We start from the raw sequence: 23,215 nt of genomic DNA, 5'->3' as shown, positions 1-23,215 counted from the left end.
CCTCCTTAGTACATCTATTGGCCAGTTCTCAGCTTGCAATCTCGGTGGCCTAACTGCAGCATTTGACCTGATGAATCTCTCCCTCCTCTTCAACACATGTTCATCACTGGCATGTAGGAATCCACTCCCTTCTGGATTTGTATCCTCATCTCCCCATCTAATAAATGCTCACTTTTTTTGGATTCACACCTCTGGGAATCTAACCCAATCTCAAGATATATAAGCACTGTCCAACAGAACTTCCTGCAACAATGGAAGTATACTATGTGCTGTCCCACATGGTAGCCCTTGGCCATACCTGGCTGGTGAGCACTTGAAATGCGACTAGTGTGACTCCTGGCTGGTGGCTTCTGTGTTGGACAGGACAGATGTACTTGCCAATGACTGACAAATACATCTTTATCCTCAAGTATTTCCCTTAATTCCAGCCTCATGGGCCCAACTGCATACCAGACCTCTCTGCCAAGATGTCTCACTGGCCCTACCACAGCCTTTCCCATCTCTGTTACTGACAACTCCATCCTTTCAGTTGCTCAGCCCAAAAAGCCTTGGAGTCATCCTAGACCCCCCCTTCCATGCCCCACACCTGAGGTGTCAGCAAATCTGTCAGTTCTACCTTTCAAATACATGCTCAGTCTTCTCATCACCTCTCCCATCCTGGTCTCAGTCCCTGTCATCTCTCAGCTGGGTTACTGCAATAGGCAACTAACCACTCTCCCTGTCCCCACCCTCACCTGCCCTCCACACAGCAAACATATCACTTCCCTGCTCACTAGCTCCTGGTGCTTTCCCATCCTGGCCAGTGTGTGATGGCTTTTGCAGTTCTACACTTCCTCCTGCAGCCTCTCTGACTTCCAGCCCTCTAGCCACACCGATTTTCTTTTCTACAACACACCAAGCCCACTCCCACTTCTATGCCAGAAGTGCTCTTTCTTCAAGATGTCTCATAGCTCATCCCCTCCCATCAGGTCTTTGCTCAACTGTCACCTCACTGGTAAGGTCTTCCCTGACCACCCTCACTCAAATAGGATGCTCTGCCCACATTTACTATCTCTTCTCTCTGCTTTATGTTTCTTCAAAGTATGTCCCACCATCTACATAGTAAATACAGTCATTATTTATTTATAAAGTGTCTCCTCCATTAGAATGTAAGCTCCTTGAGTGGAGGGTTTTTATCCCCAGCACTCAGAACTAGAGGTGCTCAGGAAACATTTGCTGAAAAAATGAATTATAGGTATAAGAGTATGGAAGATAGAGAGCTAGAGGGGCAGATGGCTCATGAAGAGACTGGGGACACAAAATGCTGGGGGTCTGGACACAGGTGGAGAGTCTCTGCATGTTACCCAATCTCTCTATGCCTCTGTCCAGATGGTTTCTTTATCCTCCCAGTACTGCTGACCTCCCACAAGCCTCTGTCTTTAGGGAGTAGGAGGAAAGCATACCCTTGCTTCCAGCTGGAAGCCAGATCTTTTTTTTTTTTTTTTTTTTAAGTCTTCCTTCCTTCCTGTAGTCTCTACACCCTACAAAGGACTTGAACTCACAACCCCATAATCAAGAGTCACACACTCCTCCAAATGAGCCACGTGGGCACCCTGGAAGCTGGATTTTTACTGTGTGAGTAGCTGGAGTGGTTCCCAACTTTGTAATCCAACCAAAAGAATTCTGTGAAGTGTAATGATCTGCTCCTGACCTCTACTCCTTCACCCAAATGGAGTGGGCAGCTGGCTAGGGTTGGGGAGGTTACTTGCTTTCAGGGTGCCTCCCTCTGCTCTGGCTGTCTCTAGGTGAGTGGAGACTGAGGGTAATAAATGGGTAAGGAGAGGGGTATTTCCTTTTTGTGAGCCTGAGGCTGGAGTCCCCAAAGGAGCAGGATCTGCCTTTTCAGGGTACTAACGAGACAGTTTGTAGTGGTGGTGTTAGGGCATTTTCATGCAGGAAGAGCAGCTGGACATCACCATGGTACTAGTCGAACCGTTTCACTTCTTAAGTAAGAAAATGACACTCAGAGACAAGTGTTGGGCTGCCCACAGTCACTTAAGGAGTTAGTGCCTGAGCCACTACTGGAATCTGGGTTGGTCTCCTGCATCTCTTCACAACATGGTGTTGCTTGGATTAACAGTGTCCTTTGGGTCCATCTCTCTCAGCCCCTCTTTCAGACCAGGCCCGGTGCTTTCAACAAAATGCAGATTCCTGAGTGTAGGAGAGGCTGCACTGTCACAGCCTGGGTAAGGAGCTTCCTCTTTGGGGCCTTAACCTCTGGGGCTGTATTTAAGGGTCCGACCCTGATCCTTACACAGATGATGGAAATTAGAGAACAAATGGTAGTTGTCATGGCAACTCTGAAGGGCTTTTACACCAGGTACTTCAGCTGCTTGGCATCCCTAGTGATATGGTTTGCTAAATCTCAGCAATGACCAGCCATGTTATCCTGAGAGAAAGCCACTAATTCATGCACCTCTCCACCCACTCATTATTCACTGACATCCAAAAAGAATTTGTGCCAGCTTGCAGTATGACAACCAAAGTGTGGCCACTAAAGGAAAAACAGAATCTAAAAAACCATGCTCAGATAAAAATATAGAAATATTATAGGGGAAAAACCCCCAAGCTACGCACTGAACATGTATTGCCTTGGTAAGAACGAAAACAAAACAAAATAAAACAAAAACAACCCTGAAGAATCTAAGCTGATATAGTTATTACAATTTGGTTGTGGGCTTTCAAGTCCTTTCTACTCACTGGGCTCAGCTTCCTCATCTGTAAAATGATGGGGTTGAACTTAATGATCTAAAATCTATGTTGATGTTGTTATTCTGTGATTCTGTCTTTCTGGATGGCTGGGACAGTGTCCACTCCACATTCTTCTCTCTTCCCACCCCATGACCCCGTGGAAAACGATGCCTGACACATGGACATACCTAAGCTACATTTTCTAAGTCCCCTGACATGAAGAGAACAGACATAGTCTGGCATCAGCAGAAGCCACTCATCCAGTTTATTCAACATTTACTGAACACATACCATAGGGAGGGCATGGTCCCAAGGCTATGGAAATAAGCAAGAGAAATCTGACAAAGATGCTGTCTTCAAAAGACAATTTCTTTTTTTAAAAAATTAATTTATTTATTTTCAGCATAACAGTATTCATTATTTTTCACCACACCCAGTGCTCCATGCAATCTGTGCCCTCTATAATACTCACCACCTGGTACCCCAACCTCCCACCCCACCCCCGCCACTTCAAACCCCTCAGATTGTTTTTCAGAGTCCATAGTCTCTTATGATTCACCTCCCCTTCCAATTTCCCCCAACTCCCTTCTCCTCTCTAACTCCCCATGTCCTCCAAGCTATTTGTTATGCTCCACAAATAAGTGAAACCATATGATAATTGACTCTCTCAAGACATTTTCAAAGGCAACTGTAGTAAAGTCAGCAGTAATAGGTTCTAAGAGGCAGAGACAAAGCCCTTTGGGAGCTCATAGGGTGAAGAGGCCATTTCTTACTGAAGGAATTTGGGATACTTTTGGAAGAAACTCTTTCATATGGCCTTAAAGTAGGGGCAGGATTTGTAAATGATGAAAGCAACCCATGCACATAGTAAAAAAATTTACATGGTTCTAAAGTATATAAAATGACAAAGTAAATGTTTTCCCCTCAGTCTCCCAATCCTAACCTTAACCTACAGAGACAACTCCCCTAGGTTACTTTAAAAAAATATATGCTTCAGCATCTTGCCTGTTGCATCAACCTGGGTTAGTATATCCCATCCCTTCCATGTGTATGGTGGGGTCACTGGTTCCAGGACTGTCTCTCCTGAGGAGACAGAACAGTGCAATGCAGAGGCAGGCCCTGGAGCCAGACAGTGGGGGTACCAATCTCAATGCTTCTATTTTCTAGCTGCATGACTGTGGGCAGCTTACTTGACCTCTCCATACTTCAGTTTCCTTATTTGGAAAATGGATAGTAAAATCACACCTAACTGGTAGCATTGTATGAATTCAATAACCCACAAAAGGCTTAGGATAGGGACTGGGACATGACAGAGATTCAAGAAACATTAGCTCATATACTTCTCAACAAGCCAAGTTTGAAAGCTAGGCCAATACTTTTTTTTTTTTTTTAACATGTGACAGTTTAAATAATTTAGATTCTGTTCTGAAGCTATATAAAGTTCTTCATGCTTTGCAAATTGCTCATAAATTGAATTTAAAACTTCAAGACCAATAAGTAACATTTATGTTTATGCTTATATTCACTGCAGAATCAGGTAGTGTGAATAAATCATCACAGAAAGGGATATAATACTATTTCATTAAACCCATATTGCTGGATGGAAATGTTCAAGTATGTGGGGTTTTTTTTCTTTTCTTCTTTTTTTTTTTTAATACTCCATCAAATTGCTCAAAATCATGCCACATTTCAATGTGCTTCATATTTGGTCCAGACTTCTTCCACAGGTTCTTCCCTTTCTTCCTGAAGTTTCTCATTGCCTTTTTCCTAACAGAAAGTAGAAATACATGTTTTCTTTATGATGGGATTGTCCAGATCCCTAATTATCCTGTGAAACAGTAAATTTGGGACACATCACTCTATGGATCTGCTGCATGACTGTCATCCTGGCTTGGCTACATTTTTTTCTCTCACATCTTATATCTTCTTCTTTGCTGGATTCCTTTTATCTTTGCAGGAGTACATCCTTAAGTAATTTTCTTCAGTAAAATTGTGTGGAAAGGAAACTCTCCGAGTCTTTACTTGTCTGAATGTGACATTATTTTACATTATACTTCCTCTAAATTTTCTCCTCCAACTTCAACAGTGACTTCCATCTCTGGCCTCCAATGGAGCAGTTTTGCTGTTAGCCAGTGATCAACTAATTACCAAAAGCAGTGGACACTTTTTAACCCTACACCCTTCTGTAGAATTTGACATGGTTGATGACCCTCTGATTCTTAAAATTCTCTCTTCTCTTGCTTTTGAGGACAGTATGTATTTTTTTCCTCTTCCTCTTTTTATTTCCTTTGATGTTTTTCCTCCTCTTCATAACCCTTCAAAACTGATATTTTTTTGATGTCACATCTCTCGCCCACTGATGCCCAACCTCTGCACGGGTTTTCTGAAATAGCTCATCTAACACTAGGGCTTCAGCCACCATCTGTGTGTTAAAACAGAGCTCTAACTAAATGTTGCATAAGAACTTCAAAATTAATAGGTCCAATTCTAAATTCATTATCTTACCTCAGTCCAAAGGCTGTTTCTGCTCTTGTGGTTTTAATCCCAGTTCACGGAGTCACCATCCACCCAAATCTCCTTATTTAAGAACTATGGAGTCATCCTCAACCTTTCCCTCTCTCATTTACCAGCCAAGTGACAAGTTTTCCCAAGTTTATATCAGAAATATCTCTGGGATTTCATCATCATCTCTGTTCTCATTACTACTTTAATTCAAATCCTCACTATTTCTCACTTGGATTCCTGAAACTCCCTCCTAACTGGACTCTTTGCCCATGCTCTCTCCCTGGTCTCTTCAGCCTTCATTCAGCTAGTTATCTTCCCCCCCAAATTGTTTTTTGTTGTGCCTTTCCCTATTTAAGACCCCATATGTCTCTCTACTGCATATAGAACAAAGCTTAAAATCCTGCACAACACTTTGCAATTTACTGCTTTACATTTATTTATATTTTCTAGCTCCTCTCACCCTTCAACCCCATATTTTCTACACTTCAGCCACAGAAATTCCTGAGGATCCCAGCCTTCTCATGCACTGTTCCCTGCACAGCTTTCTTACTGGTTTGTTCCTAAGTTCTTCAAGCCCATTTGTTCCCTCTACATTCCCAGAGTACCCTGCTAATAACTTCTGAACGTACGATATTGTTGATATCTATTTCTACCTTCCTTTTGTAGCTTTGCTGTCCAGTTCTGACACCAGGCCTATGCTTTACTCACTGGTATCATCAGCACCCAGCACAAGTCGAACCACTAGAAGATGCTGCAATTCAATGTTGAGGGAAGAAAAGAAGAGAGAACCTTGGGGAATGATCATGTTCAGGAGCAGGTAGAGGAGCCTAGGTAAGGGTCAGGTGAGGGTAACCACCCTGCTGTGCAGTAAAGGACTAAGGGAGAGAATTCCAAGATTGAGGAAATGGTCAGCAATGTTGAATGCTGCAGGGAGGTTGAAGATGAGGCTGGGCAACAGGTCTCTGGATCTGGCCACCTTTAGGAAAAACATTCCGGAGGCATGAGAAAAGAGTGGAGATTTGAAGGGCTTAAGAGAGACGGAATGGTGAGGACGCAGTTCTTTCCTGACCTGACTACTACAGCATTTGACATCCACCCCTCCTTTATTTAATCACTTTCCCCTTTTTTGGCTTCTATGATAGAACATTTTAACATCACCTCAGATTCCTTCAAGGGCTCCTTGTTCTCTATCACCCTCTAAATGTCAAGGATTCAAGGGTTCTGTTTTTAGCTCTTGTCTCTGCTTACTGGATAAACTCTCCTATTCATGACAAGTTCAATGATGCCTACCCCTAGGCAAACCCACATACTTATCTCCAGTCAGGGAGTCTCCCCAGGCTTTAGATCCAGATTCTTTAATTAATTAATTAATTTTTATTTTTAAAAGATTTTATTTATTTGAGAGAGACACAGAGAGAGAGAGAAAGAGAGAAAGAGAGATAAACGGTGTGCATGAGCAGGGGGAGGGGGGGAGGGAGAGGAAGAGAACCCCAAGCAGACCTTGGACTGAGTACAGAGCCTGATGTGGAGCTCTATCCCATGACCCTGGGATCATGACCTAAGCCATATTTAGTTCTGCCCATTGCTTGTATAAATGCCCCAGAGGTACAACAACCTCACATTTCTAAAACTCAACTCATCTCCTGCAACCAAAACTCTCCCCCCAACACCTCCTTCTCAATTTCCACTGATTATACCTCTATTACCAAAGAATCTACTACCCACTACCACTGCTTAAATCCTGGCCCTAAAATTTCTCAGCTGCATTATTAAAATCGCCCTAAGTCAAGTCTCAATCCTGTCTTCCAGCATTCTCCACCCTGCTTCCAAAGATGTCTTTTTTCTCTTTCATGTAAAAAAAATTGATGCATAATTTACACACAATAAAACACACACATTAAAAGTGTACAGCTTGGCTGGTTTGAACAGAATTCTCATCCCAACTGAAATACAGAATATTTCCATTGTCCCAGAAAGTTCCCTGATGACTCCCTGCAGTCGAACCCTTGATACCCAGAGGCAAATAGTATCCTAATTTCTAGTACCAGAGATTGGTTCTGCCTGTTCTTAAAATCACATGGCATAGATTATTTTGTGTGGGGATTCTTTAGTTTAACATAATTTCTGTGAGGTTCATCTAGCTTATTGTGTTTATCAGTAGTTTGCCCATTTATATTGCTGAGGAGTGTCCAACTGCATGGATATACCAGAATTTATTTTTCCATTCACCTGTTGATGAAAAATTGAGTTGTTTCCAGTTTGGGCTCTTATGAAAAAGTTGTCATGAGCAGTTCTGTAAAAGTCTTTTTTGAGTATATAGTTTTAATGTTAGGTAAATATCTAGGAGTAGAATTGCCAGTTTGTAGGATAGGTGTATGCTGAACTTCATAAGAAGCTGCCAAACAGCTTTCCAGAGTGGTTATACAATTTTATTATTCCACCAGTCACATATGAGAGTCCCAGTTGTCAAAAGACATTTAAAAAAATGCAAATTTGTCATACTATTTGCCGACTTTAAACTTGTCTCTGGCTTTTTCCACACAGGTTCAAATTCCACACGACATAGCCGAGGCCCTCCATTTTCCATCCCAATTGTCCAGTCCCATCTCTAGCTATTTCTCGACATGCTCCCTTCTCTCCATTCATACCAGTTCCCTCAACTCATGAAGTTCTTTCACAGTTCTGCACAAGCCCTTTCCTCTGCCACAATGCCATTTTCTCCCTCATTTGCATAGCTAATGCCTGCTCATCTTTTCAGAGGTGTTTGCTGATTACTTCACACCTGCACCCACACCCCTGTGAGCTAATTGCTGCTATTCCCTGCTCCCCTGACATACAGAGTTTAACTCCATTATAATACTCTGCTTGAAGTATTAGAATACATTATTTGCTTCTCTCTACTTGACCAGTTCCTGAAAGACACTCTCCTAATTTTTCTATGACTGAATGACAGCCTACCTCTAGACAGACTCTATGCTAGGAACTGCACATTGAACGAGGAGTAAAAACAGTCATGGTCTAGGAACCCACACAGCTTAGGGTAGAGTAGAAAAGACAGTCAATGTAATTATACTAATAAATGCAAAATTAGAAACTCAGTTGAGTGTTCTAAACAAAAGGAATGATGAGTCTATAAGAATGTAAAAGACAAATCTGTCCTAAATGGGTTGGAGGAGGGGGCATGAAAGGAAGGTTTCCTTGAGGAAATAATGTTTGAACTGGGATCAAAAGGAGGCACAAGGAATTAAGTAGGTGAAGTGTGTTCCCTCCTTGAGGTGAGAGAGAACTTGGGACTGTTAAAAAAAAACAAAAAACCAAAAACCCGAAAGCAAGTGGGTAAGGACAGAAGACAGAGTGATGGTCCCACAGGAGGACAGAGAGCTGGGCAAGGCCAGAGCATAAGTTGCTGAGGACTTGGTCCTTGTCTTGCCCGAGACACGGGAGCAGGAGAACCAGGAGTATATCCTCTGCTGACAGTCCTGATGGCTGCCCATTTTCTGTCACTGTACCCAGCACAAGGTCGTATGTAATAGACATTTATGAATAAATTTTAGAAGGGTTCAAGAAGTTGACAGCTGAAGGAAACAGACTATATGTATCCTGAGTGGGCTGCAGCATCAAAGGAAGAGTGTTTTTAAGAAAAGCTGCAACTTAAAATTTGTTGAGGGACCACAGCCAACAGAGATCAAAAGATGAAGTACGTAAATACAGTTCTGACAGAGTTGGGAAGGGACGCAATCAAGAATACACAGATTTGTAGTTTTAAAAAAGAAGAACAACTCTTCCATTGAAGTGAAAGGGCAGCAAAATGGGGAAAACGATAGAGAAAACAAAACAAAACAAAACAACACTGTTGGGAGAGACATAAGTCCACAAACCAGGTCACCCTAAGTAATGTACTGGGTGTTTCCAAATTCACATTTTCAATTTCCTTGTTCCCTTAATAACTAATTCCACCTGTATGAATTTCCTCTGGCTGCTCCAACAAATTACCACAAACCTGGTGGTTTAAAAGGACAGAAATACATTCACAGTTCTGGAGGGCAAAGGTCCAAAATCAATGTGTCAGTAGAGATGTGCTTCTTTCTGAGGGAGAATCCATTCCTTGCTTCTTCCAGTTTCTGGTCACTTCAGGTGCTCCTTGGCTTGAATCCACATCACTTCCTCTGTTTTTGTGGACACACTGTCATGTCCTCTTCTGCTCTGTTTCTAATCTCTGTCTTCCTCTCTCTTACGAGGACACTTGGGATAGTATTTTTCCAACCACCGATAGGTAATCCCCCAGAATGATCATCTCCTCATTTAAAAAATCTGTCACTTAACCACATCTGCAAAGGCCCTTTTTCCAAATAAGGCAACGTTGACAGGTTCCAAGGATGTGAGGTGGATACATTTTTGGCATTTTGGCATTTTAAGGCCTACCATAATGCCAGTTGTGGATTTTAAGACTGGGAACTATCTTGATTTATCTTCAGTATGTCACACACAAATGGACTGAATAGGTAAAGTAAAGCAATCTTATCTCCAAATTCTAAGGCACCTCACTACCACTAAATACTACCAACATCATTCTAAAAGGTAATCCAGAACTTTTATACAGCAGGCTTTTCAAGCACAGTCAGCATGATAGGGTTTCATGTGTACATGATTCAATGTGAATTATTTCTGACAGTGAATCCATCCCTTCAGGCCAATCTGTCAGTATAAATGTAACCACAATCAGTGTCATCTCTGACTATGATATCAAGTATCTTACATGATTATCCTATGTCCTTCCTACTCAAATCATTTCTATCCTTTCGGGCACAGCTAATGACCCACCTTCCTGGGAACCCCCCATGACACTATCTGACCTTCACACCTCATGATCCTGTCTTCCTTTGAGTTCTTCCTTCCCTAGCCAGAGGAATCATTTCTGCCTGGGACTTAGTAAACTCTTCCTGAGTGGGATTTTCTTTCCAAATAACACTCAATAAATATAACATAGTATATTGTTGGCATTTTGTTAAATAATTGTTGGTTGATGAATATAAGGGGAACTCTTGATTGTTAGAGTGCAGGTTAGAGTCCACAACAAACTAAGACTGTTCTCTATACAGAGCCAGAAAAACAAAACAATACAAACAAATGAAATCCCCCAAAACACTGATTTTCTTAGAGGGCCCAAGAAAAGATGTTTGTTTTGGGTCAATGGAGTTAGAAAATCAGGTGACTGTCTCCTGGAGGATGAGATATTTAACATTCAGCTAGAAGGGAACGTTCTCTCACATAACTGGTAACTGGTAAGAGTCAGGAAATGAGAGAAGTGATTTTCTAGCAAGAAGATTAGTGGGAACCAACATCTTCCAGTAATGCACCAAAATGACCAACATAAAGAGAGGAGAGGTACCTGCTACACATTCTCTAGGCCTTTTAGAAAACAAGGAGTTGTTCCTTTGGCCACATACATGCAAATCTTCAAGAAAGGTGATATTGTGGACATCAAGGAGATGGGCAGTGTTCAAGAAGGAACACACCACAAACATTACCACGGCAAAACTGGAAGAGCCTACAATGTTACTCAGCATGTGGTTGGCATTGTTATCAAAGAACAAGTTAAGGGCAAGATTCTGGCCAAGAAAACTGATATATGTATAGTGCTCTAAGAGCCGAGATAGTTTCCTGAAGTGTGTGAAGGAAAATGATCAGAAAAAGAAGGAAGCCAAACAGGAAGATGTTGGGTGCCAAACAGGAAGGTGTTGGGTCAGCCTGCTCCAACCAGAGAAATATACTTTGTGAGAGCCAACGTATACCTCGTATAGTATTTAATTACATAAAAATCTGATAATAAACCATATGTGTCACCGGCTATGAACCCCAAACTCCCCACTGAGTGTCATCAATTTTAATAGATTCATTTCCAAAGGAACTGGACAGGAGGTCTTTTAATCTCAGTATAAGAGGGTCAGATTTTCAAATGCAAACTGTGGATGCTACCCGATGCAGGCCAATCATGCCACAGATGAACAAGCTGTTGCAATGACTCCAAATGTCTCTGCACTGTGTCACTGGATAATGTGGTGTCTTTGACACAGACCAAGCTTCAGAGCTGCCTACAGTGTATAATTAAGGGTTTCAGATGTACTCTTGCCAAATGCCATTCATCTATGTTTGACTCTTCCAACAACTATAACTGAAGTATAATTTGTAAAGCAAGATCACTGGGTGAATTATTTTGTCCTGCTGTCTTAAGGCATTGCATGGTTCAGAGGAATTATCCTGGGATCCCTAAACCACAAAGCCTAATCTCATTATTTGACAAGAAAGGACACCAGGACTCAGAAGAGTGAAGTGACTTGTCCAAGGTTACACTTCTATTGTATAGAATAGTGTATGGGCTAGACTCCAGAAATTCTTATGCCTTAATCTGATGCTTCTTTTCAAAATTTAGAATATTACCTCTGGAAAGAAGAGTAACAAGTAATAGCCTCAATGTGGTTAAAACTATAAATGACTTTATTTATAACATTTGTCTCTAGACTGCAGAGCTTTCTGGTTACACTTTCAAGAACTACCTCATTTCAGCAATTAAGACTAGGTTTCAGGTGTTTAAAAAAAAAAAAACAATTTTCAAAGGTAGAAAGATTCCTGATAATCAGGCAAAATCTGAGTTGAGTGATACCTACATCTGTAAAATATTCTGTTTAGAAACTTACATTGTCTTTTTTGTACCATTTAATCCATCCTTATCACAATCCTGAGATAAACAGGGCAGGTATAAGGACCCTGATATTCACAGAAGAAATGAACCACAGGTTCTAGAGATAATGAACAGAAGCCTATATGACCTGAGGTGGTACAAAAAGGGGAATGTACAACAGACTAGTCAGGAAAACTAGGTCTGTGTTTTAGATCTGCCACTAACTAGTAACTTGACCTTGGGCAAGTCATTTGCCTCTCTGGGCCCAGTTTCCTTGTCTATACAACAAGGATGCAGAATGTGTTAGCTGGGGCTGTGAAAACAAAGGCATACTGAATGACTTAAACAACAAGAATTACTTAAACAACAATGATTTTTTTTTTCTCTCACAGTTCTGGAGGCTAGAAATCCAAGGTGAGGGCACCAGCATGGTCAGATTCTGGTCAGAACCCTCTTCCCAGCTTGCAGATGGCTACCTTCTTACTGTGTCCTCAAAGGGTGAAGAGAATGAAAGAGAAATCTTTCATTCTCTTCTTCTACCCCTTTAAAAAAAAATCATTATTATTACTTTTTGTAATTTCTACATCCAATATGGAGCTTGAACTCATGATCCTGAGATCAAGAGTCACAAGCTCTTCTGAGAGAGCCAGCTAGGTGCCCCTCTCTTCCTCTTCTTAGAAGGCTTCCTTATGACCTCATTTAACCTTAAGTATCTTCTGAAGACCTTATCTCCAGTCATGTTGGAGGTTAAGGATTCAACATATGCATTTGAAGGGGCACACAATTCAGGCCATCATGGTTACTGGAGTTTCTTGGCACGAGCCTGGAACACAGATGTTCACCATTGTCTGTAGAAGGAGTAATTGTACTTTGCCTCCCGGATTCAAGACACTGCACAGGGCCTATTTCTAGACTATTGGTCAGGGATCATCTTGAAGGTCTGTATGCTCTCCCTTTTCAAAGGCAGATACAGGCGAAGGGTGGTCTCTGGCCACAGCAGGTCTCTCCCAAGGTTGGAGCCTTAATGTTTTCTCTGCTCCCTGCCCCGGCCCCCTAAGAAAGTACTATGTTTAACTGTTGCTTTCAGCCTTTGGGGAAGCCATGTATTCTGCACTACTATATTTAGACGGAGCATAATGGTGAATGTCAATTGGAGGTGGGCTTTAAATCAGACGTCTACAGCTCGATTATCTAACAAGCACAAAGGATCCTGAGCAAGTGGGGCCATTCACCAAAGCACAGAGTCCCTAGTCATTCCTACTTCATCCCTGAAGCCCCTGATGCGCTGTCTCAGGGCAGCTTTGGGGTCAGAAGCAGCCTCTGCTAGGGAGAGTCAGCTTCCCTCAGTTCAAATGTAATTCCCTCCAATAGTGATCAACTAAGAGTTCTCCAATCATTATTTTTTGATTTAATATACTTATTGTCAAAAGTAGAAAAGTAGTTTGGGGACTTAAATACAATTCCAACAAAAATATTCTAAGAATGATTGGAGCACTGCTTTGGAGTTGTTGTCTTTAGACCCAAGTCCTGTAGGGGGAAGATGGTCTGAATTTCTGTAACTACTTTATTGGTTTACTTCTCCCTATTCATGACAGAATCCATAACTGCTTATACAAAGGGTCCCCCAATTGTAATGGCTTAGCCCATGATCTTTTGATTTCATGATGGTGCAAAAGCAGTATGCATTCAGTAGAAATCGTACTTCGGATTTTGAATTTGGCTCTTTTCCCAGGCTAGTGATATGCAGGATGATATGTCCTGCTGCTGGGCAGCAGCTGTGAGTGGCAGCTCCCAGTCAGCCACAAGACCACCAGGGGAAACAACCAACACGTTTACAACCATTCGGTACCCATTCAACCAGTACTTTGTTCACCTACTGTATTCAATAAATTACATGAGATAGTCCACACTGCCTTATTAAATGGGCTTTGCATTAGACAATCTTACCCAACTGTAGGCTAAGGTCAGTATTTTAAGCATGTTTAAGGTGGGCTGCAGTAAACAATGATGTCCAGGGGTAGGCTAGATGTATTCAATGCATTTTCCACTTAACCACATTTCCAATGTACAATGGGGTTATGTACTAAAGATCAGTAGATGCTAAATTTTCTCTATGTTAGTAATTTCGAACCCAAATTGATTTTTCACATCTACTGTAATTGTCATCTTCATTTGATCCACACTGTCCAAATTCTGATATTGTGTGAAATGGGAACATACTGAGTTTTCTGGATTGGTCCTATAGAGCAGTGGGTTTCAAATGGGGATGATTTCGTGTACCCTAAGTGACATTTGGCAATGTTTGGAGGCATTTTTTATGATCACAGCTGGGGTGGAGGTAGTAATGCAATGGGCACTCATTTTGCTTGGAAGGGATGGCATCAAGACAGGAAGAAGTCCCAAACACTGTAGAAAATCCTGACAGCTTCACAGGTTGGGAGAATGTCAAACTCCTTTTAAAAGGAGTTAAGTTACTCCCTGTGCTCCCTTTATTTTAGTGATTTCTATATATCCCTCCTCATTCCAAAAGGTTCTGATGTGGTTAACTCTCCCTGTAGTTTGACTCAATTTTCCCACATAAAGCTTATATAGGCTTTAGGACTGATCAATACAAGTTTCAGTTTAGGAGGAAAAATAATTCTAGAAGGACCCAGAAAAACTATCATGTTTTGGCAGCTAGAAGATGGGAGTTAAATTCCTAGTATGTATATAACGCTAAGTGCTGAGAAGGATATTTTGAAAAAGTATAAATCACAGCTAGTGTCCTTAAGTAATTTATAATTTGCCTGAGAGAGAGAGGCTCAGTGCCTAAGAGAGGATAGCTTCCATTACACATGGCCTGTGTGCTCAGGGCCTTGAAGCAGGTGGGCGCAGCCCTCAGTACTCTCCCTCCTCTGGCCAGGGAAGGAGGGGCAGAGCTGGAAGGGGTGAAGGTGGTCCTCAAGTGCAGACTGCATGGATAAGGGCTTGGAGGTGGGCACACACTAGGAAAGGCTGTGGGCAGTAAGTAAGCTAGTTAAGAGTTAAAGTTAAGGTTTTATCCTGCAGAGAACAAGGGAGCCTCTGAAGGTATCTAAACAGGAAGTTATAGTGACGAAAGACCGCGTTTACTAAGTGCTTACTCTTTACAAGGCACATTCATTTAATTTCTTCCTGACAGCTCTATGACTTAGCTACTCTTCCTCCCATTTTACAGATGAAGAGACTGAGGCTCAGGGGGGTTAAATAACTCAAGTCACACAGTTAGCAAGTATAAGAGCCAGGATTCAAACCCATAAAGGCCAGAGTCCACACTCTTAACCACTTCTCCAGACTGCCTCTCGATAGGATAGGAATGATGAAAGCAGAGGAATCGACCAGACACCTTTGGGAGGGTGCTGCCAATAGAGCATTTCAAGGAGTAGAAGTCGATAGGCTCAGATGTTGCTGAGCCATCAGGAACGAAATCTGAGAAACAGCCATTGGATCTGTGATTAGGCAATCATGGGTCACCTTTAAGAGTTCCGTTTCAGTAGAGGGGTAGGGACAGTGGTTCCTTGTAGGACATTATGGGAGGACTGACAGCAGAGAGAGCACCAGGAAAGAAAATGGACAATGAAAGGACAGGCAAGAGATGGGAGAGAAACTCCCAACATTTTCTTTTGAGACTATGCCCCCAAACAGTGGAACACTTTCTTTACTTAAGGGACTATATATATTTCACCCTGTTCTCTGTTTGGAAGGGCAAGACTAACACATTTCAGCAGGCATAGTTAAAGGAGAATTAGCAAGTGTCACCGAAATTATTCATTAAAAATACTGCATCAAGTTGAGGTACAATGCAAAGATTTAACTGCCTGAGGGGCATTGTTATGGAGAAAGTTACTTGACCTCTTGACCTTATATACTGTATTGGCAGGGCCTGATGGCAGTTTGGAAACTAAGGTAGGAGACCATGAGGGAATCACAGATGAAATAATTCATTTCAGACCTGTTCTGAGCCAAGAGAGAGCAGCCAAAAGCAATGTGTGTGTTATGGTTTTAGACAGAAATCCCGAGAACAGCTGCCTGATTGCAGCCCGGACTTCCCAAAACCTGGGCTGCAAAGGGCAGAATACTTATTAAAATTCTTTGCTTTAATCAGCTGTGGGAACCTGAGTTATCAGCCCCTGCTCTAGCTACTGAGTACTTTTCATGACAAATCAAAAGCAGTTTTAGGGAGGCTACATTTTTTTGGAAGGGGAATTCTCCACAAGCGGGTAATTCAGACTGCCTAGGGTAGCAATTAAGGCCACTGAGGAGAAGGTGAGGAGGAGGAGACGGAGGGCTTCCTGTGGCTGAGGAGCAGTTTCACTGACATTATCCTATAACCATAAACTCCGTCCAGCACCCCAGTGTACTCAACTCTAAAATGTTCTCAATCTGAATTCTTCCCCCCATACCCAACATTTTGCTTGGGCCCAAGAACTCCTGCAAACAAAAGATGTATGCGAGGTAACCAGGAGTCTGGGACTGCTTGGGCCAAAAGAATCTCAGACTGTGATGCTGTTGGAACATGCTTCCTGCCAAAACTCAGACTCGCGAGCTAAGTGCTTTGGCAATGAACTCTCACACTCTGGCTTAAACGGGAAAGATACCAACAGGTATTTAATCTTTAAAAAGTGCAACAGTTTGATGCTGGTAGTGCAGTGATTAATCTACCTGTGTGAATGTCCATAGATTGTTTTTCCTTTCTAGTAACGTAGGTCACTAGGAAAGTTGGTGGAATCTGGTGTCTTCTCCTTTGGATGTCTTCAACAAAAGTATGTATGCCAAACAGAGGGGAACCTGAATAGGCCTCCTCTTCGTTCCTGGCCATTCCCACCCCCTCTCCCCACCATGTACTTTTAGCTGCCTTATGCCACACCTCAGCCCTCAGGTGACTTTCTTTCCATCCTCCTTTGTCTACCAGGGAGGAGGTTTCTCTCTCCCTGACACTAATCTAAGACAAGATCGCTTCTGATTCCTCTCTACTTCACCTGTTATTCCCCCAAACACGCACATAGAGTCTTTGCATGTTAGAGCTTCACTGCTCACTATGGGGAAGTGTAAGGGCTAACAAAAACAAGGAGGGTAGGAGGCTAAAAAGATTCAAGATTGCCACAGTGACTTGTCAGTTCTTTTCCACAACATCAAGGTTCTGGACTGAAGTGAACAAAAGAGACAAAATGGAGCATTCATTATCTGGGGACATGGACAGTAAATAAAACAACCAACTTATAGGGTAAACTAGAAGAGGGACTATGAATGAAAACAAAATGGAGAGGAAGGCAAAGAATGCTTTTGGGAGAGTGCTTAGTTTTATAAAGGAGTAGTCAGACTTTGAGCAAAGCCAAAAGGAGGTTCAAGAGAGCAAACAAAGCAGTTGTCTGTGGGATGAGCATTCCAGGAGAGAAAACCACTAGTGTGAAGGCTCTGAGGCAGGGGAACAGCTAGGAGGTCAGTGTGGAAGGGCAGAGGCAGTGTGCTCTTCATTCTGAAAGAAAAAGCCCTGAATCTGAGCCACAGTGATCTGGGCTTGAATCTTAGCTTGGCGCCTTAAATCTCATGGACCTTGGACTCTCTCCTCATCTATACATAGTTAAACATGAAGGGTAATTGCAAAGGGTTAAATGAGATACAGAATGTAAAAACACCTATCACAGGACATGGATCACGCCCAGTTCTTACCCACCACACATTAGTCCCTTGCCTCTTCCCCTGGTTACAAGGCTCCTCTCATCTAGTTCCTACTGTGGCTGAATAAAGTGTATGCCATTCATGGGCCTCTAAGGGAGCAAGATAAATAACCCTATGGAAGAAAAAGAAAAAAACCCTGCAAATCATATCATCCATACATAGTATTATTGGCAAACAGTAACAACTCAGTATCCACATTAAAAAATATAGACTTCAGGGACACCTGGGTGGCTCAGTTGGTTGAGTGGTTGCCTTCGGCTCGGGTCATGGTCCCAATGTCCTGCGATCAAGTCCCACATCAGGCTCCTTGCTCAGCAGGGAGCCTGCTTCTCCCTCTGCCTCTGCCTGCCACTCTGCCTGTGTGCATTCTCTCTCTCTCTCTCTCTCTCTCTGACAAATAAATAAATAAAATCTTAAAAAAAAAGATATTAAAGCTTAAAAAAATATAAACTTCACAGCAAATTATTTACTGACTATTGCTATTAAGATGACTAATGATTCTAGCCATGGACTTCCTACCTTCTATATTTATGTAATGCTTAAGCATTTTACAACGGGTACACACTATCTTTACAAGTAGAAATCACAATATAGGCTAGTGTTGCTGCAGGAGAAGTGATTCCCTGATCCTCCTAGATCAGTATCAAGTAGCCACTATTCTACCTCACTTATCCAAGCAAGGCCTGTCTCATGGGACCTGACTTTAGGAATCCTTACACCTTCTTTGTGGGGAAACTGGGTGCAAATAAGGCCAAAGGGAGTTACAGGGTTCACAGATGAAGGTCCTATGGGAGTATGCCTGGCCAGCAACTGTGAACTCTGGTCCCAGTTGGAAAGGGGATGGATTAACTCATGGATTGTGAACCATTTTCTTTTTTTTTTTTTAATTTTTTATTTTTTATAAACATATATTTTTATCCCCAGGGGTACAGGTCTGTGAATCACCAAGTTTACACACTTCACAGCACTCACCAAAGCACATACCCTCCCCAATGTCCATAATCCCACCCCCTTCTCCCAAACCCCCTCCCCCCAGCAACCCTCAGTTTGTTTTGTGAACCATTTTCTTTTTTTTCTTTCTTTTTTTTTTTTTTAAAGATTTTATTTATTTATTTGACAGACAGAGATCACAAGTAGGCAGAGAGGCAGGCAGAGAGAGAAAGGAAGAAGCAGGCTCCGTGCCAAGCAGAAAGCCCTATGCGGGGCTCGATCCCAGAACCCTGAGATCATGGCCTGAGCCTAAGGCAGAGGCTTTAACCCACTGAGCCACCCAGGTGCCCCGTGAACCATTTTCTTAATAAAATTAAAACTCTTGCAACGGCTGCCACTAAGGAAAGAAAAAGAGACCCATGAAAATAAAGTATCTTGAATTAAGCTGACTGAACTCCTTTTATGATTCAAGATTGTTGACACTGGAAAAAAAACACATCTCTTTTTAAAGAATACTAAGTTAAGCATACTATAACAAAAACACATTTCACAACTAAGTAGCTTACGAGGTTGGTCAAAGAGAGATACATAAGCCAGTTCCCAGTGTCTTACTCAAGGATGCATTAAAATGTGCATTACAATCATTCGTTGCAATGCATGCTACCCATTTCCTGGAAAAATTTCAGTTATTTTCCTCACTTCCAAAAAACCCCAAAAGACAGTTGGTGAGGGGAAAAAATAATGCTTCACATCCATAGTTGACCATACGGCTTTCCCCAGTTTAGATATATGATTCAAGGAAAAAAAAAATGTAGTCCAGAAACATTTTTACATGCCTCATATTGACCATTGCACCCAAAAGGATACTCAGCTTTGCATTAAATACAATTTTGCTTGAATGGAATAGAGTAGACTTCTACTTCTTGGATGCTTTTTAACTAAGAGATTTCTGACTGAAGAAAATAGTGATGGTCTATGTTGGACAACCGAGATCCTGTCCAGAAATCAAGCAATACCTCTCTTTGCTTTCTGCTGCTTCACCAGTAACATCAGGACTCCTCTTGAGTTTATCTGATCATAGACTGGAAATCCTCAGGGTGGAAAGACTCCATCTCAGCATTTCTATAAGCACTGGGGAATATGCTCTTCTAAAACCCAGTGTTTTCCATGAGGCAAAATGGCTATGTAAATTGCTTTACTGTCAACACAACAAAGTATAATGAAAAAAGTAAGATCATGGTGTTCTAAAACCAGTCATACTGCCCAAGGGGGGGGAAAAAAAAAACAGAGCTTACAGAATTTATAAGAGAGTCTTATATTTCCTACTTAATATTAGCCATCAATTTATAATTCAAAGCTATTAATTTCCATGGGATATTTCAAGTAATCCCTTACATCTACCTTTACCTTTCTCACTACCGTTATAAATACATGTCCTGGATACAAAAGTCTGTAGCCCCATTGAGTGGATTTTCCATTGAAGATGCAACTGTAGCAATTTCTAAGTTTATGAGAACTACTGGAATGTGGAGCAAAATCCAATATTTGTATTATGATAGTGCACTTGTAGAACAAGATGAAGTAGACATCCATAGTTGAATGCATGGATTACAAGATTTTCAAGTGAATAATTGCTACTATCATAGAGACTGGATTATGGGCCATGACTGGTCTGCATTCCTTCACCCCATCAAGGCACTCACACAGGAGTGTGTTAGACAATGTTGTTTTTAATGACTGGCACTGACACCAGAAGCCAGTCTGCAAGGTGGCAAGAAGACTGGAGTGGGATGCAAGAATGAAAAACATGAGTGACTCATTCTATCTGATGCACATACATTTTATGAATTTAAATCTGAAGGGAAACAACTTTTTTTGAGCTTAATTGCTTGTTTGAGAAAGTTAAATGGAAACGTGTCTAGGACACCATTTTTTATAGGCTCAGTGCCACCTCAAAAAATTCCATACAGACCCATTCTAAAACAGCCGATTCCGTTTCTAAAAATCCACAAAGAGGGATGTGGAATCTATGAAATGGAAAAAATCAGATCCAAGCATGTATGTTTATGCAGAAACTTGATCTTAATTACTATATAGATGCAGGGGCAGCACCAGGGGTAAAGTTCCCTCCCAATGCCCCTCCACCCCCAGCAATCAGATACACTTGAGTTTGCATCCTTATTCTGATTTTGGGCTGTGTGACCTTGGGCAAGTTAGCTGACCTTTCTTAGTCTCACCTTCCTCACCTTCAACATGGAGATAATAGGTTTGTTGTGAAGATTAAACGAGATCATGCACAAGTACCCTTTAGCTCCGTACCTGGCACATATGAGCATTCAACAATGTGTCCTCATGATTAGATGTGGCACACTGACTATAGTTTACAAGCACTTAGTTCTGCCGCCATACCCCAATGTTTTGTGATACGCATTTCCATTTTATGCTTCCAGCTTGTACTAGTCTTCTTACCATGGCATGGTGGGGGGGGGCAGAGAAAGGTAATCAGTTACATATATTCCACTTTTTTGGACTGCTGCTTGAAGCAAGGTGAAAAGCTAGGAAATCGGTTAACCGGGACACTCGGTTAACCGGGACACTGAAAAGAAATTCAGTCTTTTCGATACAATGTTATACAAATTTTGTTGATGTTATACAAATAATGTAATTTATAACATATGGAACATAAAATCATGGATTAAATTTTAAAAGAAATGACAAGCAATATTAAAGAAGATAGGAAGAACCAGGATGGGCCTATTGCTATGTATTAGTGACTGAAACAGGGATTGGTGGGCTAGATTATGGAGGATTTCATGGGGTCTGACTTCCAACAGGTGGCAAGCTTTAGTCCTCTTCAGATGCAAAACCTTAACGAGTTTGAGTATGCAAGTCTGGAGGATTCTGTTCAAGGCCTCTTCTCAGTAATCACGGAAACGATGTTCTGGGTTTAAGCGTCCTTGGCAAGTTAGCAAGCAGGGTACTGTGTGCACCTGTCCCCTGAAGGGGATTCTGGCCTGATACTGAATGCCCACCATGCTTTCTTGACAGCCCAACCTGCCGCTGTAGCGCCTCCAGACAAATGAGGGAAGCCCACTAGTAAGTGCTCACGACCAAGCAAGCCACAAATGCCCAGGGTGTGGAATTTCCACCTCAGTACCATGCCTGAACACTGAAAATAGGCGCCACTCAACCCATACTGCAATGGGATTCCCCCCAGCAGCAATCCACCTCCCCCCTCCACACCCCAGCTTGCATGTTTTATTAATAAATGCAAGATGGCACACGGAGGCAAAGAACGGGAGCTAAAGCATCTGCAGCTGGACCCCAACCAGAGCAGTTTGCAAAAATAAATAAGAAGCATGTGACAAGAAGCAGATTCCCCAGGCTGGAGCTGAAGCCCTGGATTTCCCCACACACCCTCCTCCTGCTTCCCTCAGCGAGCCAGGATGAAGGTCAGTGGTAAGATACTAGCCCTCCCGGACGCGCACCCTGCAAACCTTGACCGGCCCCCACCCCCGCCCTGGCCACAGGACCCCGACATAGAGGAGGGGAAGCCCTGGCCACGGCCGGCTTCGAAGACACATACCTGCTGCCTGGGCTCGGGATTCGCTAGGCTCTGCATTGGCGCCGGTTGCAGCTCGCGCTCCCGGGGCTCCCCTGTCCGGTCCCCCCTCCCCCCGCCCCCTCGCGGCTCTGCCGCTCCCTGGGCTCCTCCGCCCACCGCGCTCGGGGGCGCGCGTGCGCGGCCTCGCTCCAGCAGCTCGCCGGTCGGCGCCTGCGCCCTTGCCTCACGCGGTTCACCGGCGAGTGCTTACTGTGGCGGCTCCCGAGCCGCGGCGCGGCTGTCTAGGAAACCGCGGCTTGGGCTGGTCCGACTGGCGGCGGGAGCCGGGCAGGGGTCGGAGGCTGCGCCGCCAGCAGGGCTCCAACACAGCGCGCCCGCGTCATGGCGTGGGTGAGGGGGTCGCGCGGCCCAGTCAGGGGGCCCGCGTGTGCTCATGTGAAGAGAAGGGTTTCACAAAGAGAAGGTGTGAGGTGAAGGCGGACGGGCGCCCCGGGGAAGCAACAAGTGCGGAGGCCCAAAGGGTCCCGCTAGGGTTTCCTACAGTTGCCGGCAAAGAAGCCTCCTCTGGCTTTGGTGCCGGGCTTTGCAGTTTGCAGAGCTCTTCGCCAGTTTTTCCTTAGGTCGGCACAGGGCATCCTTTGAGGCAGCGAATGGCAGGGAAACACCGCTGTCTGGCCCAGATCTTGACAGAATCAGAGACCACTGACCCTCCGTGTGCTGTCTTGGGAGGAAAATGCCTCTCAGGACCTTCATTTGATGAATAGTCTCTGCCCAGGACCCCTGCAGGACAGTGTTTCCCCACCTTCCCCCCACCTTCCGTGATCGGCCTCTTAGGAGAGCTTTTCCGACATTTTGGTCACGAATCACCGCCGCCCCTTCACCTCCTTCCCCTCCCACCGCTGTGAGGTTCAGATATCAGGGATAAACTGTATAGCTGTTTATGGACGTTATGTGTAGTTGTGCTTTATACGAGTAGTAAGATTTCTCCCCTTGGCGATGGTATCAACCTCTCTGAGAGTGTCTGTTATAGCGCTATGTGTCTGGGTTAGCAGGTGGGGTCAGTGGAGTGGGTGAGGATTCTGGACGTACCCACAAATATTCTCTGCAGG

General features: G+C 43.1%; 1 protein-coding gene across 3 annotated transcripts in view; it reads right to left on the bottom strand.

Moving 5' to 3' along the window:
* The window catches only part of TMEM266 (transmembrane protein 266), a 113,891-nt gene extending 91,558 nt beyond the window's left edge, over positions 1-22,333 (bottom strand). For 2 of the 3 annotated variants that reach the window (XM_032342343.1, XM_032342344.1), the window contains exon 1: positions 22,128-22,332. The gene's annotated coding sequence lies outside the window, so the exon portion shown is untranslated. Of the gene's footprint in view, positions 1-22,127 lie in introns of all 3 variants that reach the window. The other variant, XM_032342346.1, reaches the window with a different exon arrangement.
* Positions 22,334-23,215: the final 882 nt, after the last annotated feature.

Source organism: Mustela erminea, chromosome 5 (assembly GCF_009829155.1).
Source record: "Mustela erminea isolate mMusErm1 chromosome 5, mMusErm1.Pri, whole genome shotgun sequence".
NCBI classification, from domain to species: Eukaryota; Metazoa; Chordata; class Mammalia; order Carnivora; family Mustelidae; genus Mustela; species Mustela erminea.
Note: the sequence above shows the minus strand (reverse complement) of the source record. Positions and strands in the feature narration are given on the sequence as shown.